Source organism: Cervus elaphus, chromosome 5, assembly GCF_910594005.1.
Source record: "Cervus elaphus chromosome 5, mCerEla1.1, whole genome shotgun sequence".
Lineage (NCBI taxonomy): Eukaryota > Metazoa > Chordata > Mammalia > Artiodactyla > Cervidae > Cervus > Cervus elaphus.
In genome coordinates, this window is record NC_057819.1 from 23,607,957 (window position 1) to 23,627,701 (window position 19,745).

General features: G+C 44.2%; 1 protein-coding gene across 1 annotated transcript in view; it reads left to right on the forward strand.

The window, feature by feature from the left end:
* TMEM132C (transmembrane protein 132C) overlaps nt 1-19,745 on the forward strand; it is a 445,343-nt gene that overhangs the window by 36,300 nt on the left and 389,298 nt on the right. The window lies entirely within an intron of this gene.

Below are 19,745 nucleotides of genomic sequence, written 5' to 3' on the forward strand. Positions count from 1 at the left end.
GAAGATCCCCTGGAGGAGGGTATGGCAACCCACTCCAGTATTCTTGCCTGGAGAACAGAGAAGCCTGGTGGGCTACATTCCATGGGGTCACACAGAGTCAGATACGACTGAAGTGACTTAGCACATACACACAGTGTACAAAATACACAACTCAGGAGGGTAAGAGCAGGAGTAAGCTTTCAGGCAAATTTATGAATAACGGGTTACTAAGGAGATTGGACAAGATTTAGTCAAGGTCCGTGGGTTGATTGGGACTGAGCTTCTCTTGAAGCCTTCTGAGAAGCATTCCATTGTTTTTCTTTTTTAAACTTTAACATCACTTTATTTAGGAGTATTTTAAATTCCAGTGTCTATTACTGTTTTATTACTTAAACTAAAAGTTGCAGCATTTGTTCTTTTTATTTAGCTATTTTTTAATTGGAGGATAATTGCTTTACACTGTTGTGTTGGTTTTTGCTGTACAACAACTTGAATCAGTCATAACTCTACATATACCCCCTCCCTCTTGAGCCTCCCTTCCGCCCACCCCCTTCCCATCTCTCTAGGTAATCACAAAGCACCAGGCTGGGCTCCTTGTGTTTTCAGAGACAAGCCTCTGAGGTCAAAACATTGAGAAAACTCAGCGTTTCCTCACTAGGTTCTTGGTGACCACAGAGGGAGGAGGAGGCGAGAGTGTTGGCTCAGGTTTTGGCTTCATCAGCTCATCTTCCTTGAATCTGGGACCTTCCTAAAGATCAGGAGCTCACTGTTTTCCTTCTTGGAGGAGAGACTATGATGAGAAGGACAGAGAAGTCCCTACCAGCATGTCCTCCTATGTCTTGCGTTCTTTCTCTTATGGACAGAATTTTTATAGCAGTTCTGAGAGTCATACTTCGGGATGTTTACCTGGGTTACAGTGACATCTTTTCACTGAGAGTCCTACCCCTGGGAGAGATAATGGAGCACTTCCATTTCTGGTCCCCCATCCATTCAAACTAGCAGGTGTGAACGTCTGTGTCCGGGTGGATTATGAAGATGCTTCTCTCTTAGAAATCCGGGATTTGGGTGGATACCAGGCTTGATTTACAGTGGAGGGATGCTAATATCCAGACTCAGGGACCATGGAAGATGGAAGAGGTTGGAGGTGGGGCTGGAGCTTGAAAACAGAGAGTATAGAGAGAAACAGCCAGAGTCAAGACTGAAATAGAGATGGAAACGGAGCAGAATAGAGAGACCTGAGCCAGTTGTGGCTTGTCCAGCTGATATCCGCATCCTTACTTCTGGTTCCTGCCACGCTTCTGTGTTGGGGTCCACAGTTGACCCTTAAAACAAGTCTCCTGGGACTTCCTTGTGGTTCAGTGGCTAAGACTCCGCGTGCTGGTGCTGCAACTAAGATACATTGCAGCTAAATAAATAAAGATGAAAAAATAATCTCCCTAAGCAAAATCATGGAGAAGGAAATGGCAACCCACTCCAGTGTTGCCTGGAGAATCCCATGTACAGAGGAGCCTGGCAGGCTACAGTCCGTGGGGTCACAAGAGTCGGACATGACTTAGTGACTAAACCAGCACCACCACCAAGGAAAGCAGGGTACTGAGCATGCACACAACACCACCTAAGGGGTGGGGAGACCGCCTAAGCCACCGCTCCGGCCCAACCCCTGAGCACACCCTTACCTTTACTCCATGTAAGGAACCAGCTCCCCCACTTAGGGAGTGAGGGAGTAAGGGAACCTGTTATTTGTTCTTCTTCCCCTCTGTGCAACAGGAGTCCCAGTAAAGCCTTGCCTGGAAAAAAAAATGTCGCCCTGTTTTATGAGTCCCTTGACTTGCATCCAGAGACTTTTTAAACACTTTTGTTATTCTGTGACCTGCCTGTCTAGTGCGCTCCTCTCTTCCTCTGGCCCCAGCATCCACAAGATGTTGTCATGCTTCTGCCCTGGGAACCATGTTTCTCCCAGAGCCTGGGTGTTTGCCATATTTTTTTCCTATTTTTTTGGCAGGATCTTACTTCCCCGACCAGGGATCAAACCCGTGCCCCCTTCAGTGAAAGCATGGAGTTCCCAACCACTGGCCACCAGGGAAGTCCCTTGCCTTGATTTTCAAAGAACTGACCATCACTTATAAGATGGTGGGTTTCCCAAGTGGCTCAGTGGTAAAGAATCTGCCTCTCAACGCTGGAGCCCCAGGAGATGCAGGCTCGATCCCTGGATCAGGAAGATCCCCTGGAGGAGGAAATGACAACCTGCTCTAGTATTCTTACCTGGAGAATCCCATGGACAAAGGAGCCTGGCAGGCTACAATCCGTAGGGTCATCGCAAAGAGTAGGACACAACTGAAGTGACTTAGCATGCATATGTATATATACACAAACATATACATGTAAAGTACATTATATAAAATTCCATAATACACATGCTGTATACACGTGCACACACACACACATACGTTTGTGTGTGTATGCATATATTATATATAAGTTTTATACCTACTATATTTTGCAAAGCAAATGAAAGGGGGAAAAATCTATTCTTCACCCAGAGAGAAAGAGTTTGATTCAAAGACACCTGCTAGGAAATGAAAGATATGACTTGAGTGTTTCATTGTGTCATCACTGTCACTTAAAGCAATGTCTCCACCAGGGGGCTTCCCTGGTGGCTCAGATGGTAAAGAATCTGCCTGCAATGCAAGAGACCCAGGTTCAGTCCCTGGGTCGGGAAGATCCCCTGGAGAAGGGAATGGCTACCCACTCCATTATTCTTGCTGGGACAGTCCCATGACCAGAGGAGCCTGGTGGGCTATAGCCCATGGGGTCGCAAAGTGTTGGACATGACTGAGCATGCATGCAAGCCTGTATAAGACAGTAGTATCTATATTTTGAATCTACTTGATTTCATATACCACCGTCACTACCAAAAGAGGAAAGAAATTCACAAGGATCAGAGGAAAGGGGTCCATTTAATTTCCCTTGATTTGGTAAACAGATGTAGAATAGATCCAGCAGAGGATTCCTCATCTGAATGGTGCCCACTGAGGTGGCTAACCAATGAGTAAGTGATGGCACTTGGGCATGTCAAAAACTCACCCATCTTTGAACCTGACATTGATGTCCTGGGACCTAGCAAAGTGCCTGTCAGAGGAATCTGGGAGAAAACATTTTATTCTTTATATTATTTGTTGTCGGTACCAAATGACCTCAGAGTTTGTGGAAGGAAGTGACAAGTGTCATCTGTAGGGTTGGCTGGTCATATTATTGTCTTGTCTAACACGTTGAATGGAGTCATGTATGTTCTGCAGGCAAGCAGTGGTGGTGCATACAAAATCAGATTTCTTGGTCATTTTGCAGCTCTGAGACCCTGTTTTCAGAGGGATTCCTCTGACTGACTTTTTTGTTCTTCCCTGGCATGTCTCTAAATGCCCCTGGGAGCTTAGATACCTCGCTTTGTCCAGAGGATGTAATTGTTACTCTAGTAAAGCCAAGGCAAGAGGTATCATGCGTCTTGTGTCGCAACTGACTAAGAAATTTATTGAGCATCTACTTTGTACAGGCTTCTGTAGGGGGTGCTAAGGGGGAGCAGGGAGTGTTGAGTGACGCTGACACTTCCTCAAGAAGTTTGTAACTGAGAGGTGAAATATACCCACATGACGCAATACCCAAGCTTCCAAACCTGGAACTCCATACTTGTGAAATGCTTTATTGCACTGAAGTTTCATGGGCTGAGTGTTGGTCTAGAGTTGGGTGGGGTTGGTCCAGATAAGCTATTCTAAGAACCTATTTTTAAAACTTGATTGGTAGACCTCTTGGTCCCCTTCCTGTATCCATTTATAAATATGTACTTAGTTGCTCAGTCGTGTCCAACTCTTTGGGACCCCATGGACTGCATCCCACCAGGTTCCTCTGTCCATGGGGATTCTCCAGGCAAGAATACTGGAATGGGTTGCCATGCCCTCTTCCAGGGGATCTTACCAACCCAGGGATCGAGCCCAGGGTCTCCTGCATTGCAGGTGGATTCTTTACCAACTGAGCCACCAGGGAAGCCCTCCATTTATAAATACCTCCAAATAAAGTCCCTTCATCAATACCTTTGGGACCACTTTTGGACCCTAGAACAATATGGGAACCCCCCTCTCCCCACCTTCAAGCTGATACTCTCCAACCTCAGCGGGAATCAATAAATCAGCGATGGGACAAGAGGCAGAAGAGAGCACAGCTTTGCCTTTCAAGGCCTTGGGACCTGTATCCATTCATTACTTGGCTGTGAGGGCATTGATGAAGTCCAAATTGTATTATTTCACTAGACCATGTGGGTTCAAGTTTCTTCTTATGGGTGTTGAATAGAAAGAATCATTCTGTGTACCTGTCTTTTAAGCAAAAGGAAATTTGTTTTTCTGAAACAAAAGGATACTATGTAGCAGGCATACAAAACTTATCAGTGATAACAGGTTCAAGCTTTTAGTGGCTTCAACCCAGTCTCAGGTCAACTCTGAGTTTCCCTCCTTCCCAAAGTGGCCCCTCAGACTCTTCACAGTGGGAGTTCAGGGGCCTATATTCTGAGAATAAATCAACACAGAGATCCAGTGTTTCTGACCCTGACTCCCAACGTTTTCTTCCTTTGGGAAGAGAGGGCAAACGATCATAGTCATACCTGCTGGAAATTTTCAAGCTGGTCTCTTAAAATGACTCCTAGCTGTGTAGTCATTGGACAATCTAAGCATGATTATTCATCCAGTTACTGATAAGTAGAAAGGGGCCCATTGCTTAATGGCAAATAGATGGGGAAAAAGTGGAAGCAGTGACAGATTTTATATTTCTGGGCTCCAAAATCACTGCAGACGGTGACAGGGACCATGAAATTAAACGACTCTTGCTCCTTGGAAGGAAAGCTATGATAAACCTAGACAGTGTATTAAAAAGCAAAGACATCACTTTGCCAACAAAGGTCCATCTAGTCAAAGCTATGATTCTTCTAGTAGTCATGTGCGGATGTGAGAGTTGGACCATAAAGAAGGCTGAGTGCCAAAGCACTGATGCTTTTGAATTGTGGTGCTAGAGAAGATTCGTGAGAGTCCCTTGGACAACAAAGAGATCAAACCAGTCAATCCTAAAGGAAATCAACCCTGAATATTCATTGGAAGGACTGATGCTGAATCTGAAGCTGCAGTACTTTGGATACCTGATGGGAAGAGCCAACTCATTGGAAAAGACCCTGACTGCTGGGAAGGATTGAAGGCAGGAGGAGAAGGGGATGACAGAGAATGAGATGGTTGGATGCCATCATCAACTCAATGGACATGAGTTTGAATAAACTCTGGGAGATAGTGAAGGACAGGGAAGCCTGGCATGCTGCAGTCCATGGGGTTGCAGAGAGTAGGACATGACTGAGTGACTGAACAACAACAGAGAGGGATGTGAAGTCGGTCCTGAACCTTAGGCATCAGGGGAAGTCTGCACATGGGTCATTTATTTGCATCACTAGTTGTCACAGTAGATTACAAAGTCGGCCACTGTTCTCCTTACCTCCTGGCATGTGCACCATCTTGTAGCCTCTTCCGTCCCAAGGCGGAGTCGCATCTCCCTACATCTGAATGTAGCTGGCCTTGTGATGGCTGAGAGAATGTGATCAGAGTGATGGTGTGCCTGTCAGTTTGGATCTGAGACCTTGTGAGATTTTGCATGCATCTGCCACTCTCCTGGAACCCTCTGGAAGGTGAGAGGCCAGAGGGGATCTTCCCGGCTAAGGTTACTCTTGACCAGCTGGTCCCAACTAGCCTGACAGTCACTGTAGACCGATGCATGAGCCCAGCAGAGCCCAGAATCGTGAGCTAAATACCCTGGCCAGGGACTTCCTTGGTGGTCCAGTGGTTAAGACTCCATGCTTCCAAGCAGGGGACCCACGTTCGATCGTTGGTCAGGGCACAAAGATTCCATGTCCCACGTGGCGTGGTCAAAAAGAAAACAGAAGAAGAAACTAAAAGCTTCATACTGTGTGTGTGTGAAGCTCAACTATGTCCCACTCTTTGTGACCCCATGGACTGTAGCCCACCAGGCTCCTCAGTCCATGGGATTCTCCAGGCAAGAATACTGGAGTGGGTTGCCATACCCTCCTCCAGAGGATCTCCCTGACTCAGGGATCGAAATTGCACCTCTTGTGTTTCCTGTATTGGCAGTCAGATTCTTTACCACTGCACCTTCTGGGAAGCCCGCCGTCATACTTCAGAATACTAAAAAAATAAAATAAATACCCCAGTCATTGTTTTGAGCCAAGTAAGTGTTGAGGTGTTTTGTTATGTATGAAAGTCAGCTGATGCAGTTTTTGTCTCCAGAGGTCATGTTGAGTTCAGTTCAGTTGCTCAGTCATGTCTGACTTTGTGAAGCCTGCAACATGCCAGGTTTCCCTGTCCATCACCAACTCCTGGAGTTTACTCAAACTCATGTCCATTGAGTTGGTGATGCCGTCCAACCATCTCATCCTCTGTCATCCCCTTCTCCTCTCACCTTCAATCTTTCCCAGCATCAGGGTCTTTTCTAATGAGTCAGTCCTTTGCATCAGGTGGCCGAAGAATTGGAGTTTCAGCTGCAGCATCAGGCCTTCCAATGAATATTCAGGACTGATTTCCTTTAGGATGGACTGGTTAGATCTCTTTGCAGTCCAAGGGACTCTCAAGAGTCTTCTTCAACACCATGGTTCAAAAGCATCAATTCTTTGGCGCTAGCTTTCTTTATAGTCCAACTCTCACATCCATACATGACTACTGGAAAAACCATAGCTTAGACTAGATGGACCTTTGTTGGCAAAGTAATGTCTCTGCTTTCTAATATGCTGTCTAGGTTGGTCATTACTTTTCTTCCAAGGAGTAAGCGTCTTTTAATTTCATGGCTGCAGTCGCCATCTGCAGTAATTTTGTAGGCACCCCCCAAGAAAAATAAATAAAGTCTGTCACTGTTTCCATTGTTGCCCCATCTATTTGCCATGAAGTGATAGTCAAGGCTATGGTTTTTCCAGTGGTCATGTATGGATGTGAGAGCTGGACTGTGAAGAAAGCTGAGCACCGAAAAATTGATGTTTTTGAACTGTGGTGTTGGAGAAGACGCTTGAGAGTCCCTTGGACTATAAGGAGATCCAACCAGTCCATCCTGAAGGAGATCATTCCTGGGTGTTCATTGGAAGGACTGATGCTGAAGCTGAAACTCCAATACTTTGGCCACCTCATGCAAAGAGTTGACTCATTGGAAAAGACCCTGATGCTGGGAGGGATTGGGGGCAGGAGAAGAATGGGACGACAGAGGATGAGATGGCTGGATAGCATCACTGACTTGATGGACATGAGTTTGAGTAAACTCCAGGAGTTGGTGATGGACAGGGAGGCCTGGCATGCTGCGATTCATGGGGTCGCAGAGAGTCGGACACGACTGAGCCACTGAACTGACTGACTGACTGACTGACTGATGGGACCAGATGCCATGTTCTTAGTTTTCTGAATGTTGAGTTTTAAGCCAACTTTTCCACTTTCCTCAAGAGGCTTTTTAGTTCTTCTTCATTTTCTGCCATAAGTGTGGTGTCATCTGCATATCTGAGGTAATTGATATTTCTCCCAGCAATCTTGATTCCAGCTTGTGCTTCATCCAGTCCAACATTTTGCATGATGTGCTCTGCATATAAGTTAAATAAGCAGGGTGACAGTATACTCCTTTTCCGATTTGGAACCAGTCTATTGTTCCATGTCCAGTTCTAACTGTTGCTTCATGACCAAGAGTTGTGGAGAGGATAAACACATCCCTTTTCTTTTTTCTGCACCTGAGAGCAAATGTAGGATGGATGAGCCTCCATAAGGATGCAGAAATGGCATTTGCTAAAATTGTATGTGGGAGAGAGCATTGTCTGCACGTGCACATACATGAGTGTGTGTAAGCATTAGAAACAGCCTTCTGGAAGCCTAGAATATAATCTCTTTGAGGAGAAAGCATCAGCAGACATGGAACCATGATGGGGAATTTTTCTTGCAAAATTCAAAAGTCTTGCTTCAGTGGTCACTTCAGACAGTTTCCACTCAAAGATCCTCTAGACGTGAAGGTTAAGAGGTGGAGAAGAGTGAATTTGGCCAGTTGGGTTACAAAGGGTGCCTTAAGTAGGGCAGCATGGATAGGAAGAAAGGCTGGTTTGGATGTGGAATGTGGCTGGAGGGCACATTCTAATCTGGCAGTGATGTGAACCATTTTGCAGTGTGGAGTTGTCACGGATGGGGGTAAGAGAAGGGCTGATGGCCAGTGGGGTCATCCCCAGCAAAGGGTGGGACGTGGGGTTTGCCTTCATCCCATTCTTGAAACCAGTCCTTCCTTGGAAGCATCATATGCGATATCTCAGTCTCAAGAGGGAGGGTTTTATTAGTGAGGAGAAAGAGACAAAAACAGGTAACATTTTAATGATTTGCATATGGCTCCCATCTTTGAATATTATTTCCTTATTTTCTATGTTTTGGCAGTGCCATGGGCCATGCAGGATCTTAGTTCCCCAACCAGGGATTGAACTTGTGCTCCCTCCATTGGAAGCATGGAACCTTAACCACTGGACTGCCAGGGAAGTCCCCATGTAGCCCCCATCTTGACCATTCTTTCCCCCAGATTGCCCAAGCCCCACCCCCAGAAGGCCTGAATCCTGCAGTCACTATCAAGTCTGAAAGTTGAATGCAATCTTAAAACTTCAAGTTTTCACTGAACTTTAGATGATTTTGCGGCTTCATGTTGTGGTTTTTGTGGCTTTTTTTTTTTTTTTTTTTCGTTCAAAATTAAATTATCTGAAATGACGAAACCACAGCTGTTAAACGGTGGGCATTAGATGACATTTAAACATCATTATCTTATGCTCTAATGGAAGAATTGGCTGGTGATTAAAAACAAGACCTCCCCACAGCTATCTGAAGAGTTGCCATTTGCAAATTGTTTATGTTAAGAAGACTCCCCCAGCCTATTTCAGAGAAAATGTAATGCCAGCTTCTTCTGTGTCTGGAGATTTTTGAAGACTATGCTGACTGCTGGCGGAAATGTCCAGTTTGATCCTGAACATTTGTGTTTTCGTCTGTGGACAGTGTCTTGACCCGACAGTAGCCTGGTGATGTTGCTAATTATGATGTGACTCTTATTTTAGAATGATCCCAAGAAAAGCTTCTGTCCTATTGACTTCAATTTAAAAGGTTTAGAAGTAAAGATGTCAACTTAGAACACTCACCTCTTTGCCTTGTGAAGAAATTCCATTGTGCAGTTTGGGGGTTTCTGCTTTTCCTTTCGTGATTTTTTTTTTTGTAAGGCTAAAGAAAGATCTAATGATTGTATGAAATGTAATGTTTATGTGACACAGGATTTCTGTGGCAAATAGGTAGTTGTTATTAGTGTTCTGGTTTCTGAAGCCTTCAAGAAAGACTTGAATGGAAGAAGAGGACTCCGCTCACTTGAATTCAACCACGGTTTTCCCATGTATGGATTTCCCATAATGGATTATGACTGAGGTTTGGGAGAAAAGCAGAAATGAAAGAATTAATGTGGGCTGCAGTGGCCTGAATGTTTGCATCCAGCCAAAATTCAAACATTGAAATCCTAACCTCTAAGCTGATGGTGTTAGAAAGTGGGACCTTTGGGAGGTGATTAGGCCATAAGGGTGGGGCCTTCACAAATGGGGTTAGTGCCCTTATGAATGAGATTTCATAAAACTCTCTGGCTTCTTCCACCATATGTGGACAATGGGGAAAACTCACCAGAAGCTAGCCATGGATCCCTCTGATCTTGAACTGCCAGCCTCTGGTACCAGGAGAAATAAATACCTGCTGTTTATAAGCTGTCTAGACTGTACTGCTTTGTTATAGTGGCCCAAAAGGACTCAGAAAAGGGTTTTCAAAAAGTTAAGTTTTTCTAGAAATAGGAGATGTGGTTTTTTGTTTTTTTTTTCCTTCTTCTTCCACATTCCTGTCTATTCAAATTCCAGCATAGTTGGTATGTTGGAAAAGTGTGGATGCTTCAGTTTGATTAACTGTTGGGTGAGCTAGGGTTCTTTGACTATAAGCAAAGTAACAGCTCTGGCTGTTATAAGCAAAGAGGATATGGGTTGGCCCTTGGCATTGAGGAGATGATGGATAACGCCAAATTGTTATTACAGAAATTGAAGGAAGAAAGGAATTGAAATCTTTCATCATGACTGGAATGAATAATCCCCTTCTTTCTGGCATCTTTAAGATTCAAAGGCTTTGACTAGAATCCATCCAGTTGATCCCAGTTGGACCACATGCCCACCACTGAGTATATGGCACCATGAGAGGAAGGCAGCTTTCAGGGACCCTGGCAGCCTGGTGGACTTACTTTTTCACATAGACTGGATGGAATGGAGGAGGGGTTATATCCTCCCCACTCAGGGTGCTATCAAGGAAATAGACAGGAGACTGAGTAATCAAATGTACACATATTCACCCCACCTGGGGGATGAAATGTGTCTTAGAAATTTAGGAATTTTTGAGTACATTCTTAAATTTGATATTAAGATGCTCAAATCATCTGAACATAAAGCTCTAAGCTCCAGCTCTCAGAATTTGGAAAAAAAAAATAACAAAGCTATCAGGGGCCCATATTTTAACGTACATTATTACATTTCACAATTGTTTTGCAGGATAAATTTCTATCAGGTGACATGAAAATGAGGCCAGCTATTTCCATAATCTCCTGTGACCCAAATGTATTATGAACTCCTTCATCCACTTTTAATATAACTCTAAATTATTCCTCGATGTCTATTAATAATTAAGGAAAGCAAAATCTGTATTATCTCTTAATGGCATTTTGACTTTTCTGTTTCTTTTTGAAATGAATGTTCCTGGTGCATTTCTTGCTGACATCAGGATTCTGAAGAACTCCAGATTCCCCAGTTCTGTTAATCTCATGCCCTTGGTTTGTGAGTCTGGGTCACGTGTGAAATGCCCTCCTTCCCATCCACTCCTTCCCCTTAGTGGATTTTCCTGACCCAGAAGTCACTGCCCTCTTTACAATAAATCATCACCTCTTGGTGGGGGGTGGGGTGGGGTGTGTGTGGTAATGCCCTTCCTTGTTCTGAGTCCCTCAGTACGAGGGTTCTAATGCCCAAGCTCTGGGGGCAGCCACATGACTGGCCCAGCCAATGAAAGTGGAGTATCTCATAGGGGTTAGTGACTTGTTCATGGGTTGGTGGCTCCTCAGAGTGGGGCCAATCAGAGGCGACGAATAAAAGGCCTGGGACTTGGTCTGCAACAATTAGGAAATGCATTTTTTTTTCACCTGAGGTGTGAATTTTGGAGCCACTGGTGACCACCCAGATGGAAGCAGCCTTGAGGGCTCTCTTGACATCATCTAAGCTCTTATATCCAGCATCTTGTTGACCAGGGCACTGCCCTCCAGAAACTTCCCACCATTTTCCATCTCAGGAGCTCAGGCAATTTCCTCTTCCACTTAAACCTCAGTGAATAAGTTTGGTTTCTTCTATGTGTTTCTGAGTCTTATCAAATATCCTGTCCTCCTCCGATCCTTTTTTTTCCTTTTAGATCTTGTAAATTATGCTCTGGAAATTCATTCACTTTTTGGCATTCTGGTCCAACAGGTCCTGTGGAAGGTAATCAAAGGGACACAGGGGCCAGTGTATAAGAGACTGAATTTGTTGGGCAAGTTGGCGCTCAAGAAAGCTTTGTTGGATGGATGTAAGGACAGGGAAGAATGTCAAGTGTGTCTTGGTATGAACTCAGAGAGGCTGCCATCTCACCAATAGGAAGCAGACAGAGAGGATGGGGGCAGATGGGAGCCTGTTAACTGCCATTCTTATCCTCAGGGGGTGGCTGATTTTTAGATTTGCTTCCTGGTGTCTTCAGAGGCTCTTTGGACAGCTCTGCCGGAGATGCTAGGAATCTTCTCTGTCTCATCCCCTTGGACTGAGATCTCCCTTCATGTGAACTAATTAGCTCATAGGTCCAATACCTTGCCTCTCTTGGTCCCCACAGGGGAAGATGGCATTTGAAAAGTGTGATGAAAAGCCATTTCCTCCAGCTGTGGTGACAGAGATCATTGTCATCTTTGTGCTGGGAGGCAACAAGTCTTTTGGAATATCTGGTGGATCTGTGATGACAGAAGACCCAGCAGACACTTGAGGGGGTCTTCACTCCAGCAAGGGAAGGATCTCCCCCCACCCACTTTTGTTGTTATCTGTTCCCTGTGACAGCAGGCAGGGATGGAAGAGGTGTGGATTCAGAGCTGCCCTGAATTTTTGTGTTTGGCAGTCACACCCAGAAATCAGGAGCCAGAAGAAAAGAAGGATGTGCATCTTGTTTTTTTTTTTTTTTCTTTTACCTCTGTGACATTTGGTAAATTACCTCTCCTCACAGAGTCTCAGGATCTTTGTCAGCCAGAAATTCATAGCACAGAGTAAGCACTGACACGTGTATTTTTTCAAATTGAGGTGAAATTCTCACAACATACAATTAACCTTTTAAAAATGTACAATTCAGTGGCATCAAGTGTGTGTGTAACCATCACCTCTCTTTAGTTTCAAAAGGTTTTCTTCACCCTAGAAGCCCATGGATATCCATGACCACTTGTTCCCCGGTCCCCCCTCCCCCAGCTCCTAACATCCATTAATCTACCTTCTAACTCTGTGGATTCACTGCTCCTGGGTGTCTCGTATAGAAAGATTCATACAACTTGTAACCTTTATGTAGAGTTTCTTTTATGTAGCATAATGATTTCAAGGTTCATTCCTATTGTAGCAGGTAGCAGTTTTGCACCCCTTTTTATGACTGGATAATACTGCATTGTGTGGATTTAGCACACTTTGTTTATCCACCCATCAGATGGACATTTTGGGTGTTTCCACCTCTTTTAAAATTAATTAGCTTATTGATTTGGCTGCATCGGGTGTTAGTTGTGGCACTCGGGATCTTTGTTGCATCATGTGGGATCTTTTCCTTGCAACGCACGGACTCTAGGTGTGGCGTGTGTGCTCAGTAGTTGCGGCATTTGGGTTTAGTTGCTCCAAGGCATACGGAATCTTAGTTCCCTGCCCAGGGATCGAACCCAAGTCCCCTGCATTGTGAGGCATTCTTAACCACTGAACCACCAGGGAAGTCCATTTCCACCTGCTGACTATTGTGAATAGTGCTGTTGTGAGCGTCTGAGAACAAATCTTTACATTTTAATGTTGCTGCCGCCGAATACTATTATTAATCATTTACATTAATTATGTGGTGATGTAAATGCTATCTAATTAATGCTATTAAATTATATTTTTAAATACAGTTGACCCTTGAACAACACAGGTGCAAACTATGCAGGTCCACTTATACACTAATGATCTTCAGGAGTAAATACTACAGTACATCATCCAGAGTTTGGTTGAATCCAAGGATTCAATCCTCAAATTTGGAGGAACCACTGATAGGAAAGGCAGATTCTAAGTTATACCTGGGTTTTTTACTATGAAGTGGTTAGTGCCCCAATCCCTATGTTGTTCAAGGGTCAACTGTACTATTATTAACTCTCTATATTGATTGATTCTCATAATGTTAACAGAATAATATTAATATGATTTATACTCGTAAATGCAGGACATGGCCACAGAGCTAAGTAGTCAGACCCAGGCACGGGAAGCCTGCTCATTCCTTGATGTCATCTCCATTGCCAGGTCTTCCAACCAACAGACTCAAGTGCACTGGTCAAAGGTGGTCCAGTCTACTTTCCATCCATCACTTAGTAACTCAGCTAAGATGGCACAGTGGTAAAGAATTCACCTGGGAATGTAGGGGACTCAAGAGACACAGGTTCGATCCCTGGGTCGGGAAGAATCCCTGGAGAAGGAAACAGCAACCCATTCCAGTATTCTTGCCTGGGAAATCCCATGGACAAAGGAGCCTGGTAGGCTACAGTCCACACGGTCACAAAGATTCAAACATGACTAATCACGTGCGTGCGCGCGCACACACATACACACACACACACACAAGTTGAATGCAAATGTTGTAGGCAGCATTGTCTCCTTCCCATTGTATTCCTCCCAATACTCAGGGTAATTCTGGGATTTGAGATGTTACCTACTCAGTGTACCAGATGCTGGGCATTCCCCCGCCCCCACCATTTAATGTGCCTGGCAGGGCACTGCTACAATGGCCTTAAATGAAAATGATACAACAGGGATGGTAGGAAAAGGGTCATGTCTCTGGCTCTCTTGTCTACTCTTCTCTTCTAAATGTACAAGTCCAAACCTGTTGCCATGGTGACAGAGCTAACCACTCCCACCCCCCTACCAAACATTGATCAGGTTGATTAGTTTTGCCCAGAGCTGAATTTTATTCGTCCACTGTACATCCCCGTTGGCTCAGACGGTAAAATCGTCTGCTTGCAGTGCTGGAGACCCGGGTTCAATCCCTGGGTCGGGAAGATCCCCTGGAGAAGGAAACGGCAACCTACTCCAGCACTCTTGCCTGGAAAGTTCCATGGATGGAGGGACCTCGTAGGCTATAGTCCCTGGGATCACAAAGAGTCGGGCAGGACTGAGCGACTTTGCTCTCACTTTCAGTGTACATCCAGCATCATGATTTTTTCCCTACTCTCCCTTGTGGAAACAGGTACCGCTGCCTGCTTAGCTCACCTGCATCACGTCCAGGTGATGATTCACCTGGAGATACCCTTATGACCAGGTACCTGCTCAACCTTCTTCCCCAAGAGAGCCCAGTGAGGCCCCACTTCTCTGTGAGACACACCACGTTCTCAGTCTTTACCAAACCACTACAGAGCGTGTTTCCATGCTGTAGTTGGCTGTACTCTGCTAGGGGCGACATGGACTCAGAAGCTGAACTGCATCCCTTGGCCTCCTTCCAAGCTTATCTCAGATCGATTTAATCAGGATTCTGAGTTACATGTGTCAGAAGTCCAACTCCAATCTGCTTTGAAAGGGGTCCATGAAACCTGATGGACTCGTCATTCACAGTTTGATCGTGGGGTTGGTTGCAGGTATAGCTGGATCCAGGTACCCAAAGGATACCTTTGAGAGTCCTCCCTCCTCCTCTTGGTTCTGATTTCTTCTGGGTTGCCTTCTGTGGTAATATGAATAGTGCCTCCATACCCCCAAATTCCTGTCTCCTTGGGACCTCAGAAGGTGACCTTATTGGGAAATGGAGTCTTTGTAGATGCAATTAGTTAAGATAGATGCATCTGTGAGTCAAGAAACACCAGAGATTCTCAGGAATCACCAGGAGCTAGGAAAGGAACAATTCTCCCTCAGCGGCTCCAGGAGGAGCCAACCTTGCTGATCCCTTGGTTTCTGGCCTCCTGAAAACAGATTTCTGTCTTGGTTGATGGTCATTTTTATGATAAACCTGGGCAAGTTGTGTATCTTCATTTTCAGTCTGGTTCTCACCAAATAGAATCAAAGATAGTTTCTGACTGCAGCAGGCTTGCCACCTGCAAACCAGAGTTGGGGAGGAGACATGCCATTTCCCTTATTGTTATGTTTGCCCAGTAAAAGGACCATACAGTTCACACATCCAGGCCAACCCTCAACCTCCCACTTACTCCCTCACCTCATAGGAGAGGAGCTGAGAGAGGAAGAAGTGAACCTCAGCCCTCCCAGCTGCCTCCTCTTGGGTTTCCTGTCTGCGCTGGGCCAGGAGGCACGCCCAGCACATGGGGGAGATGTGTTTAACCCAGGGGAAGTGTAGGGTGAGCCCTTTTGGAACTCATCCCAGAGCTGCATTTTCAGAGATCACTGTTGTCACTAATAGCTGATGTTTTCACCTGCACTGTCTGACTCCTGGGTGGATGATATCATTTCATTTCAAAACCAACCCATGAGGAAAGCACAGAAGAGCTAAGTGACTGGTCCAGGGTCACTCTATGGCATTAAATGGCACCAGGCTGTCAGTCTCTGAGCCGGGAATCCCCATCCACTCTGCCAACCTGCACACAGTCTCCTGAAGGAGGACTGGAGACCCAGAGCAGTAAGACTTCTTTTCACAGAGATCAGAACTGACCGGTCATGATGACAAGCTATTCTCTGTCTCTATGGAGAAGAAATCAAGCACATTTTCAGACTTCCCTCGTGACTCAATGGTAAAGAATCTGCCTGCCAATGCAGGAGACATAGGTGTGATCTCTGCATTGGGAAGATACCCTGGAGAAGGAAATGACAATCCACTCCAGTATTCTTCCCTGGGAAATCCCATGGACAGAGGAGCCTGGCGGACCACAGTCCATGGGGTCTTAAAGAGTCAGACACAACTTATCGACTAAACAACAACAACAAAGCCATTTATGATGGCCAAATTGTGGATTAGCCAGAGCAAACAGATACTGAGGTTTCCTTTCTTGAGAAATCTTTCTTTTCTTGAAAGATCAGTTGAGAAAAATGGGGCTGGAGGGCCCTGGGCCAGAAGAGAAGAGTAAGTAACTAGTTAGCTTAGGATCCTGTTAGGAAAACTGGAGAGAGGTTGGCAATTGCCTTTGGATACTTCTGTTATTGTATATGTAAGGGATTTCATAGCATAGGTGCTGTGAGGAGAATTACAGTGTAGACATAGTGTATGGAACAATTGAGTTATAACTGGGAGGGCACAGAAATGGCTGAGTCTATTGGGATTAATTTATTTTATTATATTTTTTCCCCTGAGAGAATCTTTGCGTTCCCACACACACAAAAAAAGACCTGCCCCCTTGTTTGAGGCTAGATATTCTTTTTATACCACAAGTTGTCTGAGACGTTGATTAAATCCATCACTCACAGCTGAGAAGAAAGGGTGGGAAACCCTAGAAATGCTTAGGGTCCCTGGGAGACACTTGAACTTGGAATCTATTTAATAGCTCTTGGCACAGAAAGCAAACAAGAGTCTCTCAGAGATCAAAGAACTTTTATCTCGCTCAGTGGAGAAATCTGTTTCTTCAATCACTTATTGTTTGAGCCAAAAACATCCCTGGAGTGAGAAAAGAAGGAAGAAATGTGTTCTCCATTTCTGTCCTTATTGCAAATCTGAGTGTTTGCTTTCCAGGTGATTTTTGTGGTTTATAAGGGGAAAAAAAAGTTTTAATTGGTAAAGGCATGAATTAATAGCTGACTTTCAGACTTTCAATTTGGGGCTGTTCAAAGTTACTGTGGAATGTCATTGGCAGAAAGCTCACTGACTTCATTGATTCTTCAACATTTAATTAAAGGTCTGTAATGGGCAGCCCACTATTGGGAGAATTTGGTGGTGGAATGGATTGAATAGTGTTCCCCCAAATTCATATTCACCCAGAACTTCAAGATATGGCTCTGTTTGGAAATGGAGTCTATGCAGATGTAGTTAGTTAAGTTAAAATGGGGTCATATTTGTCAAGTGACCCTAAATCCAATGACTGGTGTCCTGGTAAGAAGAGGAAAGGACACATAGAGCGACACAGGCAGGCCATGTGACGAGGGAGGCAGAGATTGGATGGATGCCCCTCCCAGCCAAGGAATGCCAGGAATGACTGGGGACCATGGGGAGATAAGAGAAAGGGCTGGAACACAGCAGCCCCTGAGCCTTTAGAGGCAGTGGGAGTCCTGCTGACATCTTGATTTTGGACTTTTGGCATCAGAGCTGTGAGAGAATAAATTCCTGTTTTTGTAAGGCACTCACTTTGTGGTACTTTATTATAGCATCTCCAGGACACTAATGTAATAGCCCACAGGGAGCTCCCCTTCCTTCAGGTGACAGTCTGTGTTTTAAAAAGGTCCAAGGAAATGCTTTATTAAAGCATAAAGGAATGCTTTTTTAAAATTAATTAATTTTTCTTGATGCCAAACAGCGTCACAGTCATGTGAACACATTTCTCTCTGTCACTGAATCAGTGACCCTGTTCCTATGGACATCCCATAGACCCTGCTATGCCCTCGATCAGGGCATCTCTGAGCATGTGGGATCCTGGGAGGTCTGTCCATCTCAGCTCTGCTTGCAAAGCTCCTGGGGCAAGTTTCCCTTCCTCTGCCTTCCTTGGTTTCCATTTTCCCCCTTGTATACAAACAGACCCAGCAAACAGCTTTGAGAATGTGTAGTTGATTTTGGAGACATGCCTTCTCTATTCCAGGGAAGGGAGAACAGGTCTTTAGAAATGACCTGAACCAAAGGTGTGAAAACTGTGAAGGAAGCTGGGCTTTACATTCAAGAAAAATGCAGCTTGAGAAAGCCAGGGAAACCCTCTCGGTGGTTCTGCATGTTAGAGACATGGAACACCACAGTGCAAATTAGAATGAAACCCTCCAATGAGTCACTGATACAGGAGCAAAAGAGATTGTCTCTGTCTCATTACTGTTAACAGTTTCTAGTTTTCTTGTTTTATATTAAATATTTTAATGTTACAGCAACTTGGTTTAATTTTTGTTCCATTTTTATTTTTATTTTTTGACCACAGGTGCAGAATTGGCTTCATCGTACCTCTTGTTCCATGACATACTTTCTTCTTTTTACCATGTGTGACTCACTTGTATTTATATAGTCATTGAATTGGTTATGTTTTAATAGTGTACTAAGCACCTGTGAACCCATCACCCAAAACAAAAGCTGGCACCTTGGCATACTTCCATTTAACCTGAATTTTTTGAGTAGCTATCACTGATAAGTGTTTTAAAATGTAGTTGCATAAATATTCTGAAGGCTTGATTTTATTTTTCTGTTTGATCAAAAAAAACTAAATTTTTCCCCAGACACGTCTTAAAATCCCAGGTAGGAGTTCTTAAGTGCTCAAAACCAAATGTTTCATGATTGTCTTCTGGGTAAATTATTTCTTCTCTATTCATCTGTACCAAGTGCAGCAACATACGCATTTTTTTTTCTAAGCAAAACTGTCTCCTTTCTCAACTGATTTCTTTGAGGAACAAAGCCAGGAGGAAACCCAGGGTGCCATGTGGTTATATAATAAAAAGAAGTAAGAACAGACACTCAGCAAACTCAACTGCTTGCAAATTTATCTTTTCAAGCCAGAGATGTTTATTAAGTGTTCTAGGGTTCCAGATCATGGTACTTGATGTTCAAATACCAGATGATAAAACATAAATAGACAAACTGATATCTATCAAGAAACAAACTAACCGACAAATAAAAGGTGAATCAATAAGTTTAAAAGAAAGTTTGATATACTCTGTTTCTCTTCTGTTTCCTTTTCCAACATTCCCTTAGGGATTTTTACAACAGCAGTGCTCTATGGGGGAATGAAGGTTATCAGTCAGTGGAAATTGTAGAGATTTCAAAAGCCAGTCAATCTGGGCTCTACTGTTTATTTATTCTGTGATTATATAGACACTGGCATGTTTGTGGATTCATGGTATTTGACAAGACGTATTTATTATCCACTATATGCCAGATTGGGGTTTGGCTTTAAGGAGACAGTGGTGAATGCAATAGACACGGTCCCAGCTCTAAAGTTGATTCAGGAAAGAATTCAGAACAGCAGTTTGGGAAGGGATGTTAAGCTTGACTTGTGTTTGAAGATAAATTCCTACAGGAATCCTTTTGAGTTTCCTCTCCTGTTGCATTATACCACAAATGGCTCTTTATCAGTCATGAGAAACAATTCCAAATTTCTAGTTCCCCAGATCACCAGGAGCAGGTGGCTTGAAAAGTTTTGTTGCGTGTATTTCTCTGGCATTATAAATGTAACCAATCTCTTGGCTAAAGGCCCACTAGAAGTTATTTTATGTACTTAAATGATAAGTAAAAACACACACACTCCCCCAGAGGAATAATTCGACTCGCCAGAGGCTTTTT